Genomic DNA, 11,711 nt, shown 5'->3' with positions numbered 1-11,711 from the left:
TGCCTCCGCCGAAAGAACGCAAGCCACCTCGGTCGGGATCGAACCCCTTACTCGCTTCGGCGGAACCGCGTGCTCCAGTTGCTTAGAGACGCTTGCTTGCTGTCTCACTCGATAGTCGTCAGGCAAAGCAATAGATTTCACATTAAGGAATGAGTCTGGGCTAGCTGGAAAACCACGTTTGAGGTACAGCGCGCAGGAAGACGCGGGCTGGTGAACGAGACCGAAAAGCTTTCACCAACGCTGCAACAACCATCAAGAGAGAAAAAAAAGTAATATATAAGATACGGTTGCCCAGAAACACTCGTGGCGAATTTTACTGACGTGGCTGCGTGACGGCAATGAAAATAGACTTTTTTCGCCTGTTGTGATTTCTTTAAAAGCGATACGAAAAGGAAGCAAAATAAACCATTACTGGGGGAAAAGGCCGCTTTTCTTTCTCGTCACGCAGCCGCGCCTTCTTTGCTTACTGACGCACAAAAGATAGCTTTGGCGCCAGGATATTCGTAGCGAGCTGGCGCAAAGATGTAGAGAAAGGGGACGGGTAATAATGACATCGAGCATTAATATCAAACAAATAATAAACTAAACAAAACGCTGCGATGATAACTTCACATACGCTTACCCGCAAAAGCGCCCAAATAATACGGCTGCCTTATTGGGGAACGCCTTTGTGATCAGGCTGTGAAGAAGCCACTCGGCAAATTTTGATGTAGCCGGGCAGGTTTCAACACTCGCCTTTCACCCTTCATGGCCTAGTGCAAGCGCTTGTGGTCTGGTGGGCAAAACATGCGACTCCTGACAGCGTGGTGCAGAACGTGCGATGCGTACCGAGACAGCTGTAATCGGGAGAAGAAAGGCCGCGACGCGTAACGACAACGAGGTGCCTCAATCGGAAGAAGAAATGCGGCGAAGAACGCACGAAACTTGCCAAACCGAGGCGAAAACGGGCCAGACCCCTTTGCTCGAAGTAAGCTCGTAGTGTGTGTGATGCAGCAGTTAGAGACCAAGTTATGAGGGACTGTTGTGTTCCCGTGTATTCTGCCTACACTATTAAACTGCACTGGCTATTTGGCTTTGCCCGTGACAGCGCGCGCCGAAAAAATTGCCAGTCGCAGGTGAAACCAGACTGCCTGACCAACAGTTAACACCAAAGTAGGAGAGGTAAGGCATGCGAAATTCTTGTTTTCCAGAACAATTTCTGCGGGGGACGGAGGCGTAATGCACAACTTATCTTTGCATCCTAATTATTAAAATTAGCACTCATAAAACGCACCTTCTCGAATTAATTTCATGGCTCGAAATAAATACACCTAAATTTTAGAAAAGTAATTGAAATGTAGAGTATCCCGGTCAATAGATTGCAGTAGAATATGCTACGCAAGTTGTAAGAATGCTACTGTGAAGGAATACGGTGCAAAATGAACGCTGCAGAAGAGAACCAACACGCTTGAGTGCACCGACTATTCCCATGGCGTCGACTTTCTCGGCAGATTAGCTGCAAAAAATAGTATACTTTAGAGTAACTACCTCTGATTCACTGTTAAAACAATCTCTGGTACCACTCTGTCTCAGCAGAACACCACTTTTCCTGAATTCCACGCGGCAGCTGCAGTTTTCACTGCGAAACGGCGCGCCGCCGCGTTGCGCCCAGTGCAGCTGAACGGGAGAGTGGGACCCAACATGCCCCCGCCGAAAGCGGTGTCTGCATCCTGAAAGCGGCGCTGGCCCATCAAGGCACCCTAGGCTTAGCCAGATATCTGCGACTCCCTGCGTCGGCTTGCTCCAAGCGCCGGGATTACGCCTCTGGCGACTCCAGTAGCCGAAACGCTGATGCGACGCAGAAGAAACCCTGCCTTGTGGTTCGGCCTTGAAACGCGCGGCAGGTCGAACAAAAGCCAAACGCTATTGGCAAGCTGCTCTTTCCGACACTAACCTGTCGGAGAAGCAATGAATGATTCGGTGGGCAGTCAATATACTAGCGCATGCTTATGGCACCGCCAAGTTTGTGCTCGATCAAAGCAAGCGGACACCTCACGAGCGCCTCAGTACAGCTTTTCTATGTCCGTTCCTCTCTCGATGAGGGCGCACGATCGAGGTAAAGGCACCGCACGATAATATGCTCAAGTCCGTTCCACTGCATTTTTCACCCTACAAAGCGCTCTTAACTCCGCCAGAGCGACAAAGCAATTGTCACCCAATCATGTCAGACAGCACCATTAAAATAAAATACAGCAAGTTCAAAAGCAATGCTGACAAGCAAGCACTCATCTGCTCGACCATAGCTGTAATCATCATTGTTTGTATTCACGTGCACCCGCCGTGAACACAAATGAGTTTTTTTTCAAGTGTTTACTGCCTCGGCGTGGTTTTTCCTGGGCATAGCATTTCACACCACATTGACCGTAAAGAAACAATCCAACACACAGTTTGCAAAGTTTTAACGTGGAAATTTAAACTAATCCCGCACAAAAAAAATGAAACAGGCTGGGTGAATGTACCCAAAAATAAATCAGTAAGGGCCAAGCGAGCCTAGGCAGAGTGATAGTGACGGGACCCGGGACATGGAAACGAGATGATATACTTCCGCGCCCAATGTCCGGATTAAACCAAGGAATTTCGACGGAGGCGAAATTCAAGACGCACATGCAATATGCGATGTCAGTGCACATTAAAGAACCCCAGGTGGTCGAAATTTCCGGAGCCGTTCTCTACGGCGTCCCTCATAGCTTGAGTTGCGTCGGGACATTAAACCCAGCCCCCCTCAATAAGGCAAACGAAACCAAAGAACAAGACTGCGAGTATCGCCGACGCGTTCGCTGTTGTCTGTGACCGCTAAGGTCAAGCGAGTGTAGTCCGCGTTCGGAGACAGCCGTTCTCTAGCCTTCACCCTTCCTCCTGCTTTCCCTCCACGATGCTTGCATTCGCTCGTGATTCCTCCTCCTGCACTTGTACACACCGCGCAAAGGGAGACAGCGTAGTGGAGAGCTCCGGAATAATTTCGACCACGTGAGCATCGTTAACGTGCACTGACGTCGCACGTGTGCACCGTGACATCGCACTGCAGTGCACGTTAAATATATCCAGGTGGTCGAAATTATTCCGGAACCCTCCACTACGGCACCTCTTCCTTTCTTCTTTCACTCTCTCCTTTATCCGTTTCCTTACGGCGCGGTTCGGGTGTCCGCCGAGGTATGTGAGACAGTTACTGCGCCGTTTCCTTTCCCCAACAACCAATTTTCATTTTTTTGACAGTGGAGATTCAAACCCTTGCAACTGAGGACGACCATAGAGACGCGCAACCTAATCCAGACGGAGTCCATCGACTTGCCAGGACATTCGCGATCCAAGCACTTAAAGCGCAGCATCCCCGTGCAAGTACCTCCGCTAGCGACGCATAAGCAACACGCAAGCCTGCGGCTCTGCGACAGGGAAGAGGGGTCGTTAATAGGGCGTCCTTCACTGCGTTCTTGTTGTAGCGTTCGAAGCGAGCAAACAGCTCGACGCCGATAGGAAGCACGCACGCCAGGACCTCCAAGCTGGTTTGGTTTATGGGGGTTTAACGTCCCAAAGCGAGCCAGGCTATGAGGGACGCTGTAGTGGAGGGCTCCGGAAAAAATTTCAACCCCCTGCAGTTCTTTAACTTGTACTGATATCGCACACTACGAGTCTACAATTTAATGCCGCATTTAGATTGAGGCGAAATTCTATAGGCCCGTTCGCGCTTGACACAAAGCATAGATGGGAAATGCCTGAACATCCCAAGGTTCCATCACACAAAGGTAATGCAATAAAATCCATTAGGCATTTCGCAAACACAGGCAAAAACAGTGTACAAAAATAACTAGCGCTCACATTTGTCGCTTCAGGGGTTAGCACTGGTCGTATTTTACCCAAAAAACTAATTAAAAAAATTTCCTTCCGTGTAATCTAGCGATGGAGTCTGCCTATAGCCTGCCTGAAGGCAGACTGCACAACTGAAACGCGCTTTTTGCGCTATCCGCAGAACGCTTAGGTATCGCATTTTGGTGCGGCTGGTCTGCAACCCGCGTTCACCTACGTTCCAAGAAAAAAATGAGGTTCCCGGTGGAGCCAGCGCGCAATTACATGCATGGTGTAAGTAGTTATACAATCACGCCTTCTTGTATCCCTGAGCAGTACTACTGAACAACAAACGCATGGAAAAAACTAGTGGAACAGGAGCGGACTTACCATTTGTTGCCGTTGGAGGGCAATCCTCCTCGACGTTTGTTTCTTCAGGCTTGCACTCAAAGCTCTCTTTGGTGTCCATGTCGAACAGCAAAAATGACAAGAAATCCACCGAAGCGAAACGCTGACATCTCACCGTCACTGTTGACTTTGTCCTTTGTCACGCTAGTCGTGAAGTGATGCAGCGCACGCGATGCTGAACTATTAATTATTATGGAAATTGTTAATTTCCAGGCGAACGATCCGACTGCTTAAGAAAGCGCGTCCGCACGTGGGCCGAGGATTGGGCGCTACCAAGACGATTCTCTGAGGGGTGGCTTGCGAGAGGCTTGGACGCTACCAAGACGATTCTCTGAGGGGGGGGGGGGTGGCGGGGACAGGTACTGAAAACGGGGACAGCTTTCTGTGACTGTGTGATGGGAAGTTGGGAACGCGTGCCGTTAGGTAACAGGCCGGCGTCTTTGGCTCGCCAGCGCGTGCGAAAAGAAAATTGGAAATTGGTTTTTGGGGAAAGGAATTGGTGCAGTAACTCTCTCACATATAGGCGGACACCTGAACCCTGCCATAAGGGCAGAATAAAGGAGGGACTGAGAGAAGAAAGGAAGAAAGAGGTGCAGTAGTGGAGGGCTCCGGAATAACTTCGACCACTTGGGGATCTTTAACATGCACTGACATCGCACAGTACTCGGGCGCCTTAGCGTTTCGCCTCTATCGAAACGCGGCCGCCGCGGTCGGGTTCGAACCCGGGTACTCCGTATCAGTAGCCGAGCGCCCAAACCGCTGAGAAACCGCGGCGGGTCGCGTGTGCAAAGAGCGCGCTTGTGGAAGGTGGCGTCTCGCGCTCGCAGCTTCCACTCCATAGCCATAGAAAGCTGTATCTGCGTATAAACATATAATCAGCCGAGGTGCACGTGTGCTTTCCAAGGTGAAAGACACGGACGCCACCGCATTGTCCCAGCCAGCCGGCAGCATATTCAAATTCATGAGCTGTACTGTGGGATGTCAGTGCGCGTTAAAGAACCTCAGGTGGTCGAAATTTTTGGAGCGCTTCAATACAGCGTCCCCATAGCCTGAGCAGCTTTGAGACGTTAAACCCTCATAAATCATAAATCTTTTGCGTGTGTTTGGCGGTTCAGCGTTCGACTGACACCACACACGGCAGTGTCAAGCGGCCGGGCATCAAGGTGGTTGTGTCATGTAGGAACGTTGAACGAGTCACTATTGCTCAAGAAAACCGGGCATCATAGCCTCAGCATGCCGAGACAAGCTCACCGAATGTCACTGCCGCAAGCAATATTCGTTACCATAGTCCCCGATCATGCACCACGTTTTTTCCTGTCACCTGCTCCTTGCGGGGAACATTTTGCTTAACACAGACGCTGAGCACAAGTGCATGCATTATTTTGTTTGCTAGCACTTACACTGGCCATTTCCTGCATTTAGCCGCTGTCTGTCTGAATACGGCTTCATGGCAGGCTGCTTACCTGCCTGCGTATTTTGGGTGGGAAGGTAAGGAGCCGTAACCTGCCCACCATGTCAGGCGGCCGCTCAATTAATCGCGAAAGGCTGCCTGGGAAGAGCAACCTGGATCGCAACCCAAGTCCCACCGATGGCAGCACCTGCCATAGAATGAGAGTGCCGCATTCACTGCACACTGCGCCAGCACGGGTAGGAACACTCCGACTGATCCATGTATGAAGAGAACTACCATTTTCGCATGTATGGGCATTAACACATTGTCGCCATCCGTCAACACTGCATCTGATTACCGGAGCCAAAGTAAAACCGAACTGCTAGCGCACTTATTTACCTTTGGTCTAACGACACAAATCGACCATCATTTTTTGGAAAATCCCTGTTGTTTTGCTTTTTAGTGAGCTAGCATTTTTATCGGCCATTCCCCGCATTTAGCCGTTGTCAGTCTGTCCGTTCGTCCGTTTGTTTGCAGCCAGTTTTGTGGCAGGCTGCTTACCTACCATCCAAGTCGTGGGCAACCTGCCCAGGCATATAATACCCACAGAAACCAAGGAGCATAGCTTTTTTTGTGGCATTGACCAATGGAGATCAATAATAAATATTTTAATAATTCTGCTTTTCTAATGAGGTACCTTTAAGCGATAAAATATTTACCAATATTCTCCAACAATACAAAAAATTAAAAATAACTTAGTTGTGTTTTTGCTATGCTATACGAGCGAAAGCTTGTTTAGGCTGTGGTTTTACTTGTCAGGCGTTCGATATCCTATTCCATATACCTTGCATGACCAGCAAAGCCTTTGGGATCGTCAGGCTCGACCCGGCGCCGCTGATACACAGTCGCAACAGGACGGCTGGGTATCCATGGCTAATATTAAAAAAATATTCGCGAAGGCGAACCCAAACGAAGAGCGTTAGCAAAGTTCTCACCCATGCTTTCGACAAATTCGGATACCAACATGTACAGTACTCACGGATTGAAATAGGACATTCGGAGCGCTAGCCTTGCAGTGCCACGCAGGCATGTGGTAAACCACAGGCCGGCTCATTGGCTACTGGAAGGAACAATTCTGCTTTGTAGATGTTCTCCCTCTCGCGCCATACCACAATGCACCACCTTGGTTCCATGAGCGTCTACGGGCGGCGCTCCATGAAGCGACGGCCACGCGCTCCGAATGTCCTATTTCAATCCGTGAGTACTGTACATCACGAAACGGCAATTCGTTTGGTACCACCCGCATTTCTCTGCAACCACTGGTTCGCCCGCCACGACCCTATCTATGGTTTCGAGGTCCAAACCATTACGGTTTCAAGGACCAATGGTCGTCGGTACGAATTCCTCACACAAGTCAGGGTTCAACTCGACTAAAAACTTTGTGCGCAGACTCGCGCAGTTTATTTGAAATCGCTCCAAACCCTCTGCGCCAAATGGGTGAGCCACAATTTTGTCACCAATGGCGACCTCAAGTGGCACCACTTTCGGCACACGCTCATTTGTTTTGTTTTTCTTCTGTGGATCAATGGAGATTATTAGTGAATATTTTATTACTTAAAAGTGACTAGAAAAGCAGAAGAAAAGGGACCACATGCTGCCGGTGGGAACGGAACTCACGCCCTCCGTTTTACGCGTCCGGTGCTCGACCAACAGAGCTATGTCGACAGCTGCCAGACGTTTTGCTTTCATCATCACCGTCATCATCAGCCTGACTACACCCACTGCTGGGGTGTAGTCTCTCCAATTATACCTGTTCTTTGCCAGCTTCGGCCATCCTGCTTTCATGGGTATTTAAGTTCACGTGTGACCTAGCCTTGAGTGCTCATCAGCGTCACCCTCATCCATAAGTGGCTGACGTAGGAACGTCTTCGAACGGCGAGGACGGAAGCTATGCGAGGACCCTCTTATGCATCCTAGGGCATCAAGGCTGCCAAAACTGAGGCCCTCGTTAAGCCATTAAGCAGACAAGAGAACCAAACATGAGGGGCTCGTTATCCATATGATGGAAGCCAACAGCCACAGAAAACAAGGAGCATAGCATTTTTAATTTGTGGCAATGATCAATGGAGATTGTTAGCAATATTTTATCACTTAAAAGTAATTTATTAGAAAAGCAGAAGAAATAACAACCACATGCCACCGGTGGGAAACCCAAGACCTCTGAATTACACGTCCGGCACTCTATAAGCTAAGCTACCAACTACATGTACCCACTCTCTATAGTGCTCTACCAAATATACATATATATATTATTACTGATGTACTCTCACAGCCGAGGTGTATTGGATGAGTATTTGACGAGCAAGGCTTCCAAGGCATCACGCTCGGCACTGCTCAGAGATTTACTAATCATCCGACGCAGTCGTGAGTCACTGGCTGGAGCAGCAGCAACTTTATCAGGTGCGAGAGCAAATAGAGCCCCCGAAGCAGGGCAATCTTGGTTATATAAGGCGATCTTCATGTGAACAGGCAAAACCACAGGTTGCGAAGAACAGTTGATGGCCCACAATTGTGCACTGCCCTGGAACACCGTGACAGGCAATGAGAAACCAGAATGAGTATCTTGGCGCACTTAAAAGAGAGAGGCACCACTGTGGCATCGATGGTATTGGAAACATAACTGTGGCATGAATCTGTCACGCACATTATAAAAAGCAGGGGCACATTGGTATCCTCGGATGCGCAAAAACACATCTCGAGCCGGCGGCTCCTCTAATAGTCCAGACGAAAGCGAACCGTCAACGTAGAGTTCCCGAGAGTGACAGTTTGCCGCTGCACCACTCATTCGAAAAAAGTCACTACCTAAGATAACATCATGCGTGAATCTCCAAAGCACTGCGTACTCCACCGTAAAAACCGTTCTGCCAGCTCTGCATACCCCCCACGTGCACAACTCACCGCCCGCGCCATGAAAGTCCACAATGCGGTCCCAGAGAAAGATAAATTTGCAGTCTTAGCAGGTTCTTAAACGACCAACTTATAATAGAGACAGCTGCACCCGTATAAATTAAGGCCATTGCGGGCACACCATCCACACGCACATGAACCATATTCTTCAACATCACCGATGGAAGAATCATTGCACAAAGTGCAGTCTTCAGCGGCCTCACCTCTAGGGGCTGCGCTGACTAGTTTTCTGGTGAAGGCAGTGAGGAACGTCGCCATGGTGACGAAGGATGGAGCGCAGAGGAGGAAGGTGGTGGTGAGAAACTTCAGTCGGAAACAGGAGAGTGGCTGCATTGTCCGTCGGGCAGGGGATAATCACTCGAGGTCGAGGGCTGTTGCCAAGGAGAGTCGTAAGAACGGCTATTTGGAGAAGCAGGATAGACGGGACGCTCGTATCGAGGCGATGGACGGTGGCAGCAGTAGCGAGCGATGTGCCCCTCGATGCCGCAGCGGTGGCACACAGGTGTCACGCGAGCAAGACATTGTTCCCTAGAAGACTCCGACGAGGCAGGCAGCACTGATTACCCACACGCGTCATCAGGCCTTCTGGCTGGGCGCCGGAAAGAACAGGCAGGTGTTCGTAATCCAGATCGTAGTGCAATTCGAAGCCAGCCGCATGAGTGGCATGAGAGGCACGACCAGGGCCAGCAAACCTAGACATTAGGCCATCGGGGCAAGCGCCAATGTGTCCAACATTTACTGAACTTAGACCGGGCATCGAGGAGACTATGCAGGAAGACCCTTGAGAAATGGAAACGTCAGACGGCACGGATGGTGGACACCGTGCATGAGGCTCAAACCGCACGAGTTCTTTGCGAACGATCTGTCGGGTTGTCGATGACAGATCCATAAAGCGCTCTTCAATGTTGGCTACAGGCCTTTGGCCTTCCACCCAAATTTGGGCGTAATACGACGAGTCTTCAATGTCTTGATTGTGCGGACATGCTGAAATACATCTGAGACAGCTCCCAGGTCATCTTTTGCGATCAGAAAATTGTAAACGTCTTCTGCCAAGCCCTTCAGATGATGTCCTACTTTATCGTTCTCAGTCATATATGGTATTCGTTATTCTGCATAACTTGAGAACGTCCTCTATGTGGAAGTCTCTGCCGGTAACTGAGCCCTGCGAGCAAGCGTTAGTTTGGCCCGATTGCGTCGCTCGAGGCAGTCGCCAAAACAGTCGCAATCTGTAAACGAAGCTGTCTGAGGTGGTAAGCGAGTCCTCGTGGTTGTCAAACCAGACCAAAGCAGTATGTGTCAGAAAAAAAACCACGTTGGCAAGATGAGAGGTGATGTCCCACCGGTTATAGCGGCTCACCCTTTGATAATGGGCCAACCCCTCATCGACGTCCTCGCCTGCTGCTCCTGCGAAACGGCGAGGCTCCTGATAGGGCTGCAAGGAACCGGTCACTGTGCCCACAGGCCAGTCTGCACCTTGGATTGCAGCATCATGTCGTGCTGCGGATGGCCCTTCGGCCGGTTGCATGGTGCTGGTCAGCGATTCAAGGCTGGAAAGACGACTCCGGCGAGGTGCCAGTTGCACCTGCACTGTTTGCAGCTGCGATCGTTACCCAGCAGCTCCACCACAATGTTACGGCTGTAATCTCCCAATAGAAGCGTTCTATCCGGTTCAACAGGCCAGGGACAATTCGCGAGTGGGAAGCACAGTCGAACTGGCCTGTTGTTGTTCGTCTTCCAAAAGATGGCACATACCCACACTGGGGGATCGGCCAAGAAACGAGAGGCAGAGGTTGCTATTCAGCTGTACTGAATAAAGGCAAAAGAAAAGCATGCGTGATTGCAAAAAGAGGAGCATGGAATGAAAAGGGATGAGTTTGGATGTAAAAAAAAGGATTAAGCCAAAATATAAGGATGCATAGAAAAGTAGGCCAAAACACCTCATCTTTCTCTTCTTTTCTCCATCTTTCCCATCCTAGCTCTTCAAGCCCGTAATACATATATGCGATGGTGGCAAACCCTTCATTTAGATAGGGATGCCAACGCCTAAGAGAAGCAGGAACCGTGTAACTTCAGTCTTGAGAAAAGACAGGCTCTCTATAAAACGTCGACTCTACTTAAATGAAGCGTTTGTGTATACATATATATATATAAATATATATATATATATATATATATATATATATATATATATATATATATATATATATATATATATATATATATTGTAAGTCGACATATTTTTTTTAATTTGAAAATCCGAAGTGGGGGTCGACGTACAGTCAAAAGGAAAACATCGCACTATAAGTAGAGGCGAGACAAACGAGATATCGGGCATCCTCCAGCATGGTTGCATTTTTGCTGTGCGGCTCCGTCACATCGCTCTTGGTGCTGGCCTTGAGCAACTGCTATGTCAACGCGTAGAACCAGCATACCCTCGCCGCTGACTGCGGTTGCTGATGAGCAGCGGTGGCCCGATAACGCAATCGCATTCTACGGGAAGCTCAAGCGTCCAAGTCCTCTTTTTACTTTCAAATGTGCGCTCGGCGCTCAAGGGAGCGTTGATAGTTGATAAAAGACCCGCACTTTCAATTGAGGTGGCACCCCCACTCGGAACGGCAGCGGTGCCGGGAGTGTTGATAGCTGATGGAAGAGCCGGTGCCATTCACGCGTAGTTTCTTTGGCTCTGGCACATTTGACTACTGCCAGCCGTGTGCTGGGCCGCAAGTTTGACATTCGCAACGGGTGATACAGGAGAGGCAGCTGCTGCGAGGAATATTTTCAGCAGTACCATGTGATGCCGTGATGTGGCTGTTTGCTAAGTGCGGGATTTCGCTGGATGACGACGTTAGAACGACGTGCTCTGAGCCGCAGCAGCGATCACGACAGCAGCGCTAGTGAGGACGATAGCGCAAGTGTGGACCAGTAGTAACTAATACATTTTCGCTTTGAAATGTGTCCACGGGCATGCCCACGCGCGCCAGCCGATAGCGGCTGGTGATAAACAGCGGCCACTGGATAATGCTATCGCGTTCAACTATAAAGGCCAAGCTTAAACAACCTCGCAAATTTTTTTTTATTTTTCGGAAATGTGATTTGGGGGTCGACTTACATTCTTGTCGACTTACAA

The sequence above is a fragment of the Amblyomma americanum genome, chromosome 1 (assembly GCF_052857255.1).
Source record: "Amblyomma americanum isolate KBUSLIRL-KWMA chromosome 1, ASM5285725v1, whole genome shotgun sequence".
Taxonomy (NCBI): domain Eukaryota; kingdom Metazoa; phylum Arthropoda; class Arachnida; order Ixodida; family Ixodidae; genus Amblyomma; species Amblyomma americanum.
Note: the sequence above shows the minus strand (reverse complement) of the source record.